Here is a 16,748-nt window from a genome sequence, read left to right on the forward strand (position 1 = left end):
AGTGAGACCTTGACATCCGGATGTCATCTCCACCCACTGGGAGGTGATAAGCGAGACATCATCCACAGTGCTAACAATAGGAGCGCGTTTTACCTACCAAACAGTTGTGGTTGTAACAATAGCAATAACTATGTAACTCTTATAATATCACCTACGGTGTGTACCATTTAACGGTAGTACTATTGATAATGGATCATAAGAGTAGATCACTCAGAGACGTCGATTGGCCGTAATCGGCCTGCTATCTCGCGGCCAAATCGGTAAGCTCGAGTGATCGGTTTATAAGAATAGACTTGTAGGATTTCAACAGTCTGTTATTGGCTGGGCGTTGCCGAAGTCCTCAGGGAACTGAAACATTTAATTTCTGTCTTATCACGTTTGTACCTCAAAAACAAACTTACCTATTGGAATTTGGTGTGGATCTTCATTTCAATATAGGAAACACCGAGTTCGTTGCTGGTCCATGTCACTCCGTGGGAGTTGGCTGAGCGTTAGCGAAAATTATGGTAAATGATGTGGTAAATTATGCGTAAGCATGACGACGGTGATGAGAAAATGGTAGGATAAATAAATTTATTTGAGTACAACCATATGGGACTTTAACGTGCTATATATTAACACATTTAGCAACTACCCTAACACATAAGTTACAGTTTTTAACTTGGTTGGTAGAATTATTATATTTTAAACACTGCTATAAGATCCATTTTTAGGAAGAAAAAATGTTATTGTATCATGTGGTAGACGTTAAATTTTGCATGTTCATCCATGGGTTTTGGCTGAGCGCCATTGAAGCCACCAGTCAGTAGACAGGCATAATTTATATTTTGTCTGCTGGGAATTGTAAAAATTCATTTTCTATATAAATTTTCAATCTGTGCGCAGGACATCTCTAGAATGAAATGAGCTACAGAATTGAAATATTACGTGCATCTTCAGCAAAGCCCGTCACGTGACACGTAGTGTGGTGACGTGTTTCTACCTTGTTTTAGGTTAGGGGCATCCAATTGTGAGTTGTTTTACTCAGATAGTACGTCACATTATAGGAGACATAATTGGAACTAGACTTTATCAGAATTCGTGGTATTCTTAAAATATTATCATGGGCATTGTATATTTAAGATTGTAAGAGATATCCTTATCTTAACCTTGTCATCTCCAAATTGTCGAATTTCGTTGTATGATATATGGTTATGTTGGGCTTCACAGAAATGCCATTCGGCGTTATTGACTAATTTAAAAACCCAGTTTCCATAATCCCCATTATGTCGCTTATCGCAGATCACAAAAGCCGAACGGCCTAAATCACCTCTATCTGTGTCTGAACTGTCTGGGTACATTATGGTCGACAGTTGTCACACTATCCGGGCGCGATAACTTATCTGGAGATACGATACCGGTTATAAAAACAAGATTGTGTTGCCTTCGCGATACCCAGTTCCAATTTTCGCACCAGATTATAATACAATTATGGCTGGACGTAACGCAACTTAACAAGTCACAGTTCGGAGAGGTGAAAGTTGCGCTGTCTCCAATGGCCGTGATTTCCCTGGAAATGTTACTCATTGCAACACATACGTCGGTGTCATGTGAGGGTTGGCCCGAATGAGTTGTCATTATGACATACACGACTTTTTTGTCCTGTTGACAACAAAAACAAGGACCTTGTTCACGCGCACGTCTGTTGTCGACCTTTGGGATTACATTCATCAACAGTGTCCTATCCTGGAATTTATTTACAGGTGCCTTAGACCATGGCGGTGTAGTATACAAGACTATTTATACAGACTGGGGTCTTGCCCAGATAATATTTGAAATTTCGATACTAAAGGCTAATTAGACAAATTATAGATTAATCTATTATATTGCATCTAGCATATATCACAATGTATGGATTGTTCTACCTACACTTTATGTCGGCGATAAGTGTTGATTTTGCAAATTGTATAGTATGTTTGGGAAAGTTTGTGAAGAATTTCTGAATTTGTTTTTATTAATATATCTAAACGTTGCGCAATAAATTGTAGACCAGTTTCGTGTTGGGAATTAGAAGTTGCGATTTCCTCGTGTACTACAAATAAAATTGATATTGAAATGTTTTAAGGCGACAAAAAATTGTGCAGAATACAAGAAAATACTCCATTTATGTATGGACAAGACGTGCAGTTTCTCATTTAGTAAACGTATGTAAACATATGAGTCAGGTATTTATCAGATGAGCTCATATAAACTTGGGTTCCTGGTAATGTTTGTTCAGTGTAAGGGGCAGAATTTACAGCAACATCGGCGTGGCTTGTAAATTCTAACCTGTAAGTAAACTAACGGTACCGGTGAGTGGCGCTTGCGTAAGGCGAGCTGAGTCGTAATTCCCGAAATCGGACAAGTTCGGATTTTCGAGAAATTGCATCGACTCCGCTTCCGAGCGGGTGATGTAATTTTTAATGTCTTTAAGGTTTTAAGTTTGTGGTCATGTATTTCATTAATAGCCTGTGTTTCGTCAGTAACGAAATGTCTACGTTTTTAGAAAAATAATCTTTATGCATGAAGTAAAAACTGGTTCAATTTAATTTGAAATTTAATTTTGATCTGTATCAGCGATAAACACTGTGTGCGCGAGTTTCAAAACTCCGTTTACCTTCGATTTCAAATTTCATGAAAACTGACAAAACTAGAATTACTTAACAACATTATATGAACATGTCGCCTAAAAGACTAAGCATGAGATACGTTATATAGAACAAATTAAAAATAATGAGTGATTGCATTTTAATCGTTACTATGCGACCGATAAAGGAACTGTAGTTGATCAGTAAAAATTCATTTTTTTTCATGTAGTATTCAGAACTCGTGGTGTTCGTTAGATTTGATCAGTTTTAAACCGACCGCCACTTTAATTGGATATAGTAACTGTGTCTGTCGTCATAAGTAATGTCGTAATTAGATAAACAATTAAAACTACTGTAAAGTGATTAGGTCACTAGCACAATGTGCGAATAAACCATTTGTTGAGACCTGAACGTTTGGTTGAAATACACAGACAAGTGGACGCGTTTGTGCGGTATTATCGGACCGGAGAAATGGTTCCGGAAATAGCCGACTAGAGTTCCGATAAGATGTTGCCTTCCACGTAATAATTGGGCGGCGCGGCGGTCGGTAGCGATAAGTCGGCCGCGATCGGTAGCGATAAATCGGCCGCGGTCGCGCAGCGCGGCACCGCAAACCGTTTAGCGGCCCGTAGTCACAATGGAACCCACGAAGCGTGAACCGAGTGCGATATGTGAATGTGACCGCTGAATGTGTATCGAGCACCGCAATCAGCTGTAGACAGTGAAGTAACAGTAACAGTGCAAACAGCGCTCTGATAGCACGATCTCGGTTACCTCGGCGACGCCTCTTTCTACTTATACTATATTAAATGCATCCTTAAAACAAGAACAGTGTTTATATTTTCTGTACGTAGTAACTACAAGGTGCGCTGAATAAAATTGTAATTAGTGGAAAACTCTCGTTGGTCGGAAACTGAACCGTTTTGAGGTTATGTTGTATTGGAATTAGCTTCCTATCGACATCGCAGTAACCCTCTTATTGGGCGTTGCCGCGCAACACCTAACATCTCCTATGGTTGCCACCTGTCAATAGTGAATAGTCAATTTTTTATTGCGGAGACAAAATACATTTGTATAGCAAACGTCAAATATGTTAAAATTTGGACATACATACCACATCGAGCTCTCATTCAGGCATACATTTGATCATTCATTCCACGTTCATCCATCACCAATAATTCCCACTTCGTTCGAGAGTCAGTCTTGTTATTGTGTGGTCTCCCAGACATATTCCATAAACTCTTTTACATTGTAAAATGCATTTGACGCTAAACAGCGTTTTAATCGAGTTTTTAATGCCTTGAGCGTAGAGGCTTTTCTTAATTCATTAGGCAATCTGTTAATAAAATGAACCCCTGCCTGTGAAGGCAAGCGTTCATAAACCACCGTCCTGTGTCTCCCAGTTCGATAGTTGTCTCTGCCTCTAGTCCCGTACGAATGAATGTCTCGGCCCGTACATTTAGACAATCAAGGCACATTTAGACATACAATACAACGTTGTTTCTAAAATGTAGAGGCTAGGCAGAGTTAACAGTTGCAACCTTTTAAAAGTTGACCTGCACGACTCCCTAAACTTCAATTTTGCAATGGTGCGGATCGCTCGCTTCTGTAACTTAAACACTCTTGAAAATTGGTTACTTGCACAGGCACCCCACAGTACCAATCCGTAAGTGAGGTGTGGATAAATCAAGCCATAATACGCCGTTATCAGAACTTGACTTGGGCAGTATTTGGCTAGAGACCTCAGAACATAAATGCCTGAGGCTAATTTTGAGCAAACGTGATCGATGTGAACATTCCATGTCAAACCTTGATCAAGGTAAATTCCAAGGAATTTTGAGGAATAGACTTCTTCTAGTATTGTATCCGCTAACATAACGCTAGGTCCATACTCAAAGTCTACTGGGTTTAAAGTGAAATTTAAAACGTTAGATTTAGATGGATTTGTATTTAGATTGAGGCTATGAAAATGTTGGACACAATTGTTCATTCCAACAAATGCGTTTTGTTCCAAATCTGATTTCGAAGATTCGTTAAAACAAAGAGTCGTATCATCAGCATACTGCACGATTTTCCCGTGTGGCAGTGATGATTTTATGTCATTAACATAAAGCAGGAAGAGAATTGGACTGAGAATGGATCCTTGAGGAACTCCATAACTCATATTCACAGAATTTGAAATATGATTAGAAATTTGGACAACTTGAGTTCTATGACTGAGGAATGAACTAAGCCATGTGAGAGGCACGCCTCAAATGCCATTGGGATATTCCTCACATTACTATACCTTACTCACTTATCAATCGTATTACACCTCCTTCGCGGGTACAATTGAGTAATAATAGGATGAGTATTTGGATTTCCCAGTGCTGTTTGATTTGATTAAACCATCTGGTGATTCTAAGATACTGACAGGAAATCCCACGTAGAGATCTGGTAAAAGCTTCCGCTTAGTTGAAATAAATAATCGTGAGGTGATAATCGACAAAAACGGAGAAAATTAGTTAAGATCCTGGGGTTTCGAGCGACAAAAGTAAGGTTATGGAGAAGTTGTGCATGCTATTATATGGTGGTAGAAACTTTAAATTAATAATTAATTATTTCTACTGATATAAGAAAGAAAAGATATCAGGTCGTGCTTTCCACTGTTTAAAGTTGTCCGTTTCATAATTTTGCCATTGAGTTAAATTTGAGAATAGGTTTATGTAGTCTCATACACCTCTTTTACATTTACATATTCGTATTTTTATAATAACCTGCCCTCCCACTTGTTAAAAATTTACAGTACTGTGTAGATAAAACCCCTGTGGTTGATATTTTCACTTCTCAAAATGGGATTACTTTTTCCGCGATTGGAGGAAAGAGTAAATTACCTAGTTGTGTTCAAGTGGAATGTATTTCAAACTCGTTGCCCTGCTCTTGTAACTTTTATTAACTCATCATTCTTAGAAATTTCCTAACATTTGATTTTTCAATCGGAATGAAAAATAACAAATTAGGAAATTCGTTCTTCGTAGCACTAAATCAATGTGCCTGAACAGAAGTAGAAATTAACCACAAAACTGGTATTTTTGTAATTAAGGATGTCCTTCTTCAGTGAGTGGTTGGTGTTTGTCCGTTGCTGTAGCCCTGCCGGCAGACAGTACGGCCAGCTGATGACGCCAGGACAGCTGACGTACTGCCGGCTGGATTTAGCCGCTGTTTATCCTCCCGCCATTCCCGCTTGTAGATGTAAATATGCTGCACTGTTGTGGTTTTAGTAGTAGTACCCTTTCTACTTTGGTCTGTTCGCAGACTTTATTGTATGCCCGTATTGTACCCTGTTTGCAGACGGTAGTTGTTCAGCAACTGGTATGTTTTGTGAAGTTGTGTTTGTTTTCTACTGTTTATCCCAAACAGTGTACAGATTTATCCAGAATAAGTATTGTTTGAATAAATACACTTTGTTATGGAGTTAAGCGTGTTTTGAACTGTATTGTGAATTTCTTTCCTTTCTGTTGAAGAATCGGGGACATTTATTGTATAAATAGCAGCAGTTGGTTATGTCCGAATGTGGAAAATCAGTAGGTACAGAATATTTCAGTATTATAATTGACCGTTTTAATTTTTGCACTTTTAAGATTCCAATTCCAAAACAAAACGTATGGTGCTCGTATGGTAGCAGAGTTACCAATTAAACAAAACCATTGAGTCAACAAAACTGGCAATAACAGCAACTGTAAATGAAACTAACCTATTGGTGCAGGTTAACCTATAAATGTATATCTCCCAGATTTATATATGTTAATTTGCATTGAACGACGTCCATTAATCAAAACAGACTGTCAATTCGTTGTTTGCTCTCTTTCAATTGCTAAACATAAAACTCATATTAATATGATTGAGACTTAAGATTAATAGTCTTGTGTAAACAAAAAGATATATGATAGGTCAGTTGGACTTTTGATTAGGCGTAGGCCTATGGAGGGACACCCGTGACAGATTTTGAACAAAGTAACCACCAGGCACGAATACCACCTTTAAGGAGAAGGCCGTGGTTATCATTATCGTTATATCTGGTTCTGCATTACTATAATAACCGACCTTGAGTTCCCAATAACCCTGGCGTTATGAGGCATGAAGTAAGGGCATTAGTCACCGTAGTATGTTCGTAGGCATTCCAACTCTGTATTTTATTAACTAACCTCCTCTTGGGTGGACATTTTCAGATACTACCCACCACATACACATTATTTTATGAGTGCTAAGCTGCAGTAAAGTAAACAAACTGAGCATTAGATGTTTGATTTGTGGATATATAGCCGAGTTCTATTTTTTGTTTTTAATTCTGAGATTACTTATTTACACCAAATCTGCCAATATATTCTGAATAAGGATCAGGATTTTCATTGGATGATGCAATAATGGTTTGTTGTATGGTTGAGAAATCGAGTGCTGATTCTATTAATTTCGACGGTTTGTATGTAGCAGAGACCTGTAGTAGAAATTTTGATCCTTATGGCAAAAGAATTACACTAAGTATTTCGGTAAGTATTTATATTTTTCGTGAACGTGGACACGTAAAGCTTACATGATTACGGTGTACTCAAAACTGCCTGAAATACTCATACTCTCAATTTCTTTTTTCCCAAAGGCATAAGATGCAAGGGCATTAGTAAGGGACTACTATAATCTAAGCACTATGTTTGCAGTAACACAGTGATTTAAATTAAGCGGAAACCGCTATTTACAGCTAAAACTAAAATAATCGTAGTAGACTACTTTTTTGTTCCTCTATGTATTCCCGGACACTAGTTCGCCCAGAAATTCGCTATCTTCAGCAACTGTTTAAGGGCTGGAGGGAATGGTATGGCTTTCGCACGCGTACCCAAAACGTAAACTAAAGGACAATGCTAATCAATTATCTCCAAGAACAAGTAACAAATAATTTATTATTGTGACCCATCTTCATAATAAAAACAAACAAAGTGTCCCGTGTATGGTTTGTTATGATTACGAAGCGTGTGCTAGTAAACTATAATTAGATAATGGTGGTGGTCCAATCGTCTGTAATAAGTATGTTTACGAAAGCACCTGTTAATATTCTGTGTCGAATCTGCGAGAACTGCCCGGAAACAAGACTGCTAAAAGAAATCCGTGTCTTTGGAATAAAGCATAACACAGCACAAACAATTTTACTAAGCGGAATAAAGATTTTTGAAAACGGATTAGTTAAGCAATTTGCTTCTTAACAAATTATGAACAACAATCCGTACAATAATCAGATTTGGGTTATTCGAGACGTAAAAATCGAAAAATAAGAAATGATTTGCGTTCAAGATGCTTCTGAGTCAGTCTGATGCAGATTTACGTTTCAAGTCGCAAATATTGCAGGTGCATTTCTAAATTTCGCAACCTTCAAGAATCTAAATCAGTTTACAGTGTACACATCACTGCGTGCATTCTCATCAGTGCGTATTAGACAACCTTAAACAGCGCACACTCAATTCGTATTTATCAAATTCCACCGAACAAATTCGCTGTAAAACTTATCTTAATAGGAATAGACTGGTGTAACAAGTACAATGACTAAAGCCACGTTCTGTGAGATTGTAGCTCTTTCAATTGCACCGGTGAGTTCGCCACGAGGCGTGTAAAGGTACCAATGACGTCATCACTGGCCTTGTAGACGTTTTGGTTCGTCTTCACAACAATAGGTGCTTGGCCTTACAATGCTGCACTCTGATTGTTTTACGTTCTAAGCGTTCATAGAGCTTACTTCTCTGAACAGACGTTGGATGAATACACAATAGAGTATTCTGTACGAATGCGTGTGGGTGCCACTTGATCTGGGACGTTAATTTTCTAGGTCCGATCTGCTGATTTTATTGCCATTACATTCTCAATCGTTTTTAGGTAATGTTGAAGTTGCACAAGTTATACAAACGTCTGTGAGAGAATAATTAAGATTATTTCGTAAGAGTACTTAAGCAAGTTTCAATTACGAAAAAGGTTTTAGAATGCTAAGTACCAACTAAGATTTGAAATTCATTTTCACCTTCAAGGGTTAATTTAAAAGTCTTTCCTCTATCGGAAAGAAGTACATAAAACAATCTAAAATATTAATCCCTGTATAATTAATTATAAATTGCCTTTTTGGATCTGAGATAAAAAAACTCACGTTTTTCTTCAACAGAAAACAGCCAAAAGGTTACAGTATTTTCAAACTAAATCGTGCTAGTCAGCCAATCGTTTTTGGTCGTAATAATTATTAATTTTCAATTCGTAGCTCTGAGATAATTTCCCTGGAGACACTAAAACTGGACCTTTTTATCACTCCGAGATGAATTAATTACAAGTATTTAAAATAGCAAATGTAGGCAGTTTGTGAACAGGTCAAAATAAAAACGTATCAAGATAAAAATTTGAGTTTTGCCGTTTGTATACGAGTTATAGATCTAAGGAGTGGCAATTTTAAATCTCTACTTTTTTTGCCAAATTATAATTTTAAGAGTATTACAGGTTTTCAATAATATTTACTTCGGGAAATTACTGTTTTTTACAAATAAAAACGTCATTCTTTTAAGCCATCTTTCATGTACATAGTGTAAAAATGCATCAATCTATGCCTCAAACCATTTATATTTGGGCTTGAATACAAAAGTCCTCTAAAACCATCACCACTCCTCGTGGAATGATATTTTTTTCAGTCTTCGGATAAGATAAAAACAAAATATCCAAAAGCAGATTCGAATGTTTTGGTTTGTTTCGATAACGACTTTTATCAAAATTTTGTACAAAAAAACTCAAATGAAATTATTCCATCCGACAACCGATTGCACAATCTTAAGTAACACATTGTTAAATTAATATGCTATGTATTATATGAGGGAATTGGAGGATATTTAACTTCTCCCTTCTCTTTCTTACCCTTATATCAGATTCGGACAAACGATATTCCATTGGCAAACTCTACTTGTCATTGAAGAGGATGTATGTTCGGTCAGGAAGTACGTGTCAGGTCTGAACAGGATGCACTCATTGACCTCTCTATTCTCTGCCCCATTGATTGTTCTCTATTTGAGTCGTGTACATTGACTCCGATTATTTCGTCCCTCCTGTCGACGGTTGAATGTACTTCGCAGCAAATCTGAAAGGGACATTTTTTGTTGATGGCTTTGTCAAAATATTATTGTAACTTCGTACTGACAAAATACTCAACGCGTCAGACATGTTTGGTAGATATCAAGCGATGGTCAACTTAGGCATAGCCCATCATCTTGGAGACGCTTCTAAAGTATTTAGATCGTGAGTGTGGTATTTGGTAGTCTGTCACAAGGAAATTCGTGTAATTCTATCAACGTTGAGTAGTGGAGACTTGTTGAATTAACGCTAAACGTAGAGTTTTGTGTAGTTAATTGATACTTAGTTGAAATATCCAGATCAGTATAGTTTCTCAATTATTGGGTAGTTCCTTTGATTTCTGGTTTGTGGGTGTTCTCTAATAATGCGTTATTCTTTAAGGCTGAGTCGACTTTGGAGGAGGGAAAACATTACAATTTTTGGCAATCTCACTATAATGTATTATGATGCCCAGTTGAAGTAATTTTACGCGAGATGGTCACTTGCGTATAGGCAAGTTGAAAAGTTCCTTCGGCAAAAATAGACAGTAGGTATCCGTGTCAAATAGCGGAGCGTGAAAGGGTCTTGTACATTGGCATTTCAGACTGCCGCCTGCTGGAAGTGACTTATTCAACTCCGGCCTACTCCATCAGCTAAGCCTACGTAATCGCTGGAGCGAGGGGCGGGGGCGATCTGTCAGGGAAGCATTGACCAAACATCGCGGTGTACAACGGCAGGGAGTCGCGACGTTGACTGCTGCTGACAGAACAGTTGTGTTGTGGGAAGAAGTTGGAAGTTGCAGTTGCGTGCCGGTGATCCAGTTGAGTAATTACAGCTCTCACGCTCACACTTATGCGCCACGTAACGCCCAAGACCGTACGTAGGTTACTTTCAGTCCACCGGGAACGCTCACGCACATTTGTACATAATCTTGATAATATAACGGTGGGACCCAGACTGTCAGACTACATGACGCAACGTGGAGACTGCCTGTTGATCAAACGCATTTGTTCCACTTGTATAATATATATCGGGCTATATCCATTTCATTCTATTCGGGTCTACGTTTCGTAGTTGACCTGTGCCAAACTTTGAGTCACGAGGTCAATCCCCGCGGAGACCACAACATTTGGTGTTTAATGCTGTTGTAAATTACGAAGCTCTTGCATAGCGAGAGCTAAGACTTTTATTTGCTTATAAACGAACACTTGCATTTTGTTTGAGTACCACGAGATGTGTGGTCTGAAACAATTATTGTATAATATACCACTTAAATAGTTAATACAAAGATTATTTTACTGTAAACCCTTCTTAATAGTTTGTTATATTAGAATAAGCTTATGGCCCGCCTCTTTTTTTTAGCTTTGTAAGTATAGAGGAAGGAACGAACTTTTGGCAATAAAATAATCCAACACTTCAGGAATTTTCGATACCAATAACCGATACTTGATGGTATAGTTTTATACAACTCATTTTATTCCAATACATATGAAAATAACTATTTTACTAGGTTCCTTCAATGTGTAGCTATAACCAGACCTAAAATGAAATAGTATATTAGCATGTAAACATTTAAGTGGGAAACACATAAATGTAGGTATGTATTTTATGTGCCAAGTCATTTTATATATTTTTTAAATCGGAGTTGTAGAAGACGGGTCAATTTAATATTTACCATAATTTGTTATTAGAGACAATCAAACTCGTGTGGTCGTTAAGCTCGTGTTCAAATTTATCAATTGAAAGTTAGCGAGAGAATGTAATAAATATTTCATGATTTCAGTCGCAGGTAAGAGTTTACACTACCTATACGATATATTTATATTTACAAGCACGATAATTTTGCCGTAACCTTGTGTTGTTGGCTGCACTGCTGCGGCTTTAGTAACCACTAAGGAAGAAAGATTGATTGTTTCTTATGTGTCCCTGTCCTGGGGTTGTTTGTAAAATTTATCCGTTAATTTTGTTATTGATTTCTACAGCCAAAGGATATTTATTTTTGGGGTAAATATATCTTTACACTTTCATTTTAATATGAAATTCAGGTTAAGGATAAATGCCAGTCCGAGGTGTGGTTTCATAGGCTGTTTGGTTCTGTGATGTAACATAACCTCAAACCCGAAACTCATCTTTGTTGCACATTTATCCTTTAGCATTGTATAATTTTCTAATACGAAAATAGTATTAAGTATTGCACAGTGTTTTTAAGATTTTTTTATTCACACGTTTTTCAATTTAAGAAAACAGATTTAAAATCTTTTAAGCACTAGAAACATTGTCATTTAATAAACAGCTAATATTTGAAAGGTAGATTGTGGCATGGAGGATTAGGCTATTTATTTTGTTAATTTTATAACATAATTTTAGAGTGAATAATTTACCAAATTATTTTATTAAAGATTTGTATTATCAAATTGCTTTTTGTTATACAACCCATTTTGGAATGTTCTCTACTTCATGATTGTAATTTTTTTCATGCTGTTTGGTGATTTTCTTTGTTGTATACATTTTTGAGATATGATGAGAATTATTGGTAATAAATGTCCACACATATTAAATTATAGATAATTAATTTATTATTTCATGACTTGTAACATTGTTCAATAAAATCAGGTTATTTATGTGTAATTTGTGAGGCATTTGGTGTATTAACATTTTCTACTAGGTTGACTTCGATTGCTACTTGGTTAAAAGTGTTTCTTACTTCATTCATAACAAATCAGACTATTTATAAAGCTGAAAATGTTTATTTATATTTTAATTCTTTTGTATAGGTAACAATCAATTTTTAGGACACCCAAAATATAAATATTTCTCCAAGTATTACAATGTGTTAATTAATATATAAATTATGAAATCTATTTTATTTAAACGTTTAATTAAAGAGCAAAAAATATTGTTTACCTAGTAACTTACTATACAAAGGTAATTTTAGCCTTTAAGTTAAAGTTGTTAACCCTGTTCATTTAAGGCGTTTTTGCAAGATCTTGTTTTAAAAAATGTACGTGTGTAACTATAACATAAATTATATATAAAATATAAAACAGTAAATTAAATTTGGATCTCACAATTTTTTATTAACAGGAAGCAGTGTTGTAAACCTTCTTTAATCACTTGGTATTATTCTCAATATATAAAAAAAAGGAAAATTATATGATGCAGTATAATAAGCACCCAACACCATCTGATGATGACTATCAAATGATACGAACCATCGATATTCATGACCATCCAAAGGACTGAAAGCAAAATGTCGGACCAAATAATATAATAGATATTTCAAAGCACAGTATGGTTTTGCTAGTTTTCAATCTTGGAAATTAATGTATAAATATTAATATAATTAAAATATAATATATAATTAATATGTTATGAAAAAACAATAACAATTAATTAACTTATGTATTTTCAAGGTTAAACGTAACTGCTTGGGAAAAAAAACACGTTACTATTCTTGCCGCCATTAGTGAATAATGAAATATGATGTTAATTTTAAATTTATGTCTAAATATGATTTTATTTTGAATTAATTTTAAGCGATAATGTCGAACTGAATTAAGTTTAATGCTTTTAAAATTGTACTATAGTGAAGGTATACTTTTATAATATGTAAAATAAATGTATTTGTTTAAGATCTTATAAAACAACAAAATTTTATTTAAATGACGTTTTGAGCAGCGTAGTACTTACGATTACTTTAGCCAATCCGAAATTGTACTTCTGCAGGTATTGATGCCGTCAAAGTACATTCATTACTTAAAAAGTCATAGTTTGTTTGATTTCAATTAAAATAGTATATGATATTCCATTACATTTATAATACCAAATTTAGAATGTTCAAAAAAAGTTTTCTGAAGTGCATTTCTTGCAACTTCATGTACTATTTTTACTTTTCTTGCAGCGAAAGAACACTATTTGATCTCCATCTTTAATTCTACCTTTCATCTAGTCAATATGAACAATTCAGATTTAAGGAAGCAAGATCATTATCTTGTAACCATTTAAAAAAATTTTCATTGTTTATAAAAACATTTTGAGCCAATATTTGTGTATTCCTCGCTATTGTTCTTGTCGTTGTCAATGATGTCACTAGTCTAAATAAAGAAAGCTGTCAATGATTAATTGTAAATATATTGGTCTAATGTCGTATTCGATAGTATCGATATTTAAAATCAATAATCATAATCCAATTGTGTTGGTGGCCGCTTATTATACTTTAGCCAAATAATTTACATGAAAAAATGGCCATAGAGAATTTATATTATACATTTGGGTAGATTTGTATGCATAATCAGCCTACAGTACTTTAAAAAAATTGGAGCAATTTAGTTAACTATCAGAGCTATTGGGTTTCAACTTTTTATATGTCAGTTAATCAAAGTAAAGGAGAAAACAATTAGTTAATTAGGTAATGGCAGCTAACAGCCGGGTTACATACTGTCATTGGTACAAAAATATAATAAATAATAAAACAACTAAATATTTTCGTTCACTGTACTGCGTTGATTACTGGTTTTGAGAGCAACTAACCATTGAAACTGGCAGTGAAAAACCATCACTTGGGGTTCAGAGAATTAATTAACATTAGCATACAATGCAGCTACTTAGTAAAGGGAAATTACATTTTTAATTCAATTGCTTGAGTCATCCAACTACATCCAAAATTTTGCCTATCTAAAATGAAAAATCAGGGAAATTTACAAGTTGAAAGAATGAATTGTTTGCAAAAGGATAATTATCTGCAATTACTTTATCAACTTCAATTTCTTTAAATACATCAGAAAGTGAAAATTTGTCATTACATTTGATACAAAAGCAGGTGTCGGAAACACAAAATAGGCTAACCAAAAAATTAATCAGATAATGTTATTCTCACAAAATAGGCTAACCAACAAATTAATCAGATAATGTTATTCTCAAGATCTACCCAAGCTCCTTGGCAGTTACCAGAAAATCCTTAGTTTACTATTTGTATACATGGATACATTATATAAAATTCAAATTATTTAAAATTAAATTTATACAAAGTGGAAATTTTCAATAACGTTTCAGATGATTACAAGTGTTGAATCCTCTGTCCTTTATGTACATATTGTGGGTAGAAAACAGTAACTTCAAACAAAGAAGTTATCAGTACATCCAAATTTAATATTTCTTACCTCAAATCCCCAAGGGAAGTTTTCCATCAGAAGTCAGGACAATTGACAGGCACCAAAGCCCACACTGATGGCTAGGGACATTTCTTATTGGTATTTTCCCATACCAATTTGTTCAATGTTATCTAAGCTTGGGAAAATACATCGAGAAAGTTTAAATTTATCTTTTTCTCTCTACACTACTTACATATTTATCTACCTATATCATGTAAATAACAAATAGTAGATAAGGTCAGAGGATTACTACTTTAGTTACATTTTATACTTTAAATAATTTTGCTTTTAGTTTGTTTTGCTTTTGCGACCGTCTCAAGTGTGACTGAAACATTTACTTTGTTATTTATTTCATTAGTAAAAACAATTAAAGTTAATATATCACTTAACACATATAGCAGATAGGGATAGAAGATTACATTATGTCAATGTTAATGTTAGTAGTCAGTAATTGTAGAGAATTACAATTTAAAATTGTATAAGGGTATATTTCCATGAAGGTTTTGGTAATTCTAAGCAATATATGGGTCAACCTCGATTTTTCTCATATTACAATATAATGTTCCAATAGTCAATTAGAAAAGGAAATGACTAGAATTTCTTGCCGGAAAGCAGTTATAGGGAGCAGGCAAGTCATATTACAATATAATGTTCCAATAGTCAATTAGAAAAGGAAATGACTAGAATTTCTTGCTGGAAAGCAGCTATAGGGAGCAGGCAACCGCGAGAATTACCTATTAGTGATCAGGGGCACTGACGTGATCTGGGCTTCAAATTTGGAACTACTCGAGTTAATTTTTTTTCTAAAAGAGCAAGCAGCGCGAAGCGCTGCGCAGCGGGCGTGATCTTCGTTTATACTGAATTGATTCAGGCCAAAGGAATGACACAGATTCCTTTACCAGATTTTACGGAGATTTTGTATTGGGCGGATTATATTGGTTTACTTTGCTTTCCAGCATGTAATTATGTGTTTAAAATTGTTTTACATACATTACCTACATTATATTGTAATATGTAATAACAATTTATCAGAAATTTTTAATAAAAAAAAAGGATCACGCACGATGCCTGCCCGCTGCGCAGCGCTTCGCGCTGCTTGCTCTTTTAGAGAAAAAAATTAACTCGAGTAGTTCCAAATTTGAAGCCCAGATCACGTCAGTGCCCCTGATCACTAACAGGTAACTCTAAGCAATATATGACCGTCTGGCGGTTGCCTGCTCCCTAAAACTGCTTTCCGGCAAAAAATTCTAGTCTTTTCCTTTTCTAATTGACTATTGGAACATTATATTGTAATATGAGAAAAATCGAGGTTGACCCATATATTGCTTAGAATTACCAAGGTTTTGAGTTATTCATCAAATATTTCTGATTTTTTAGCACCCCATTCTAAACTTGCCCCAACACTACTTTGGAAATTTGAAGTAAAATTATTGGGATAGGAAAGTTGGTGGCGAAGGTATGGTATCAGTGTGATCAAGTTGATGGAGGTACTGATGAAATGAAAATGTTCAACTTTCATGGCTTCTAATATCCAGACTAGAGCATTGATATTGGCACGATAACTATTGTTACTGTAAGCCCTGAAATATGACAGAATTTAACATAAACTTTTCACAAACACGTTGTCTAATTAATAGAAAAGTGCCAGAGAAAATGTGAAGTAATCTTGTCAGTGGACTTTGAGGTATAAGTCAATATCAAGTACCTCATTGTCTTCGGCTACATTACCTAAGTTACCACTGTTGTAATTTAACTATCATGTTTAATGTTCTGTGGACAATTAATTAAGAGCTTTACTATTGTGTGTATGAAAAAGATATTGTGACTCAGTAGACTACACTACAGTTACTATTCAGATTTCTTACGTAACATCAAGATGGTTGATTATCTT

The 16,748-nt window shown here is 35.2% G+C and overlaps 1 protein-coding gene across 6 annotated transcripts in view; it reads left to right on the top strand.

Moving 5' to 3' along the window:
• Positions 1-16,748, top strand: part of LOC124366437 (dnaJ homolog subfamily B member 6-A) — a 196,806-nt gene that overhangs the window by 134,645 nt on the left and 45,413 nt on the right. The window contains exon 1 of one of the 6 annotated variants that reach the window (XM_046822991.1): positions 11,574-11,711. The exons of the other annotated variants lie outside the window; for them this stretch is intronic. The gene's annotated coding sequence lies outside the window, so the exon portion shown is untranslated. Of the gene's footprint in view, positions 1-11,573; positions 11,712-16,748 lie in introns of those variants that run through there. 6 annotated transcript variants of the gene reach the window in all.

Source organism: Homalodisca vitripennis, chromosome 7, assembly GCF_021130785.1.
Source record: "Homalodisca vitripennis isolate AUS2020 chromosome 7, UT_GWSS_2.1, whole genome shotgun sequence".
Taxonomy (NCBI): domain Eukaryota; kingdom Metazoa; phylum Arthropoda; class Insecta; order Hemiptera; family Cicadellidae; genus Homalodisca; species Homalodisca vitripennis.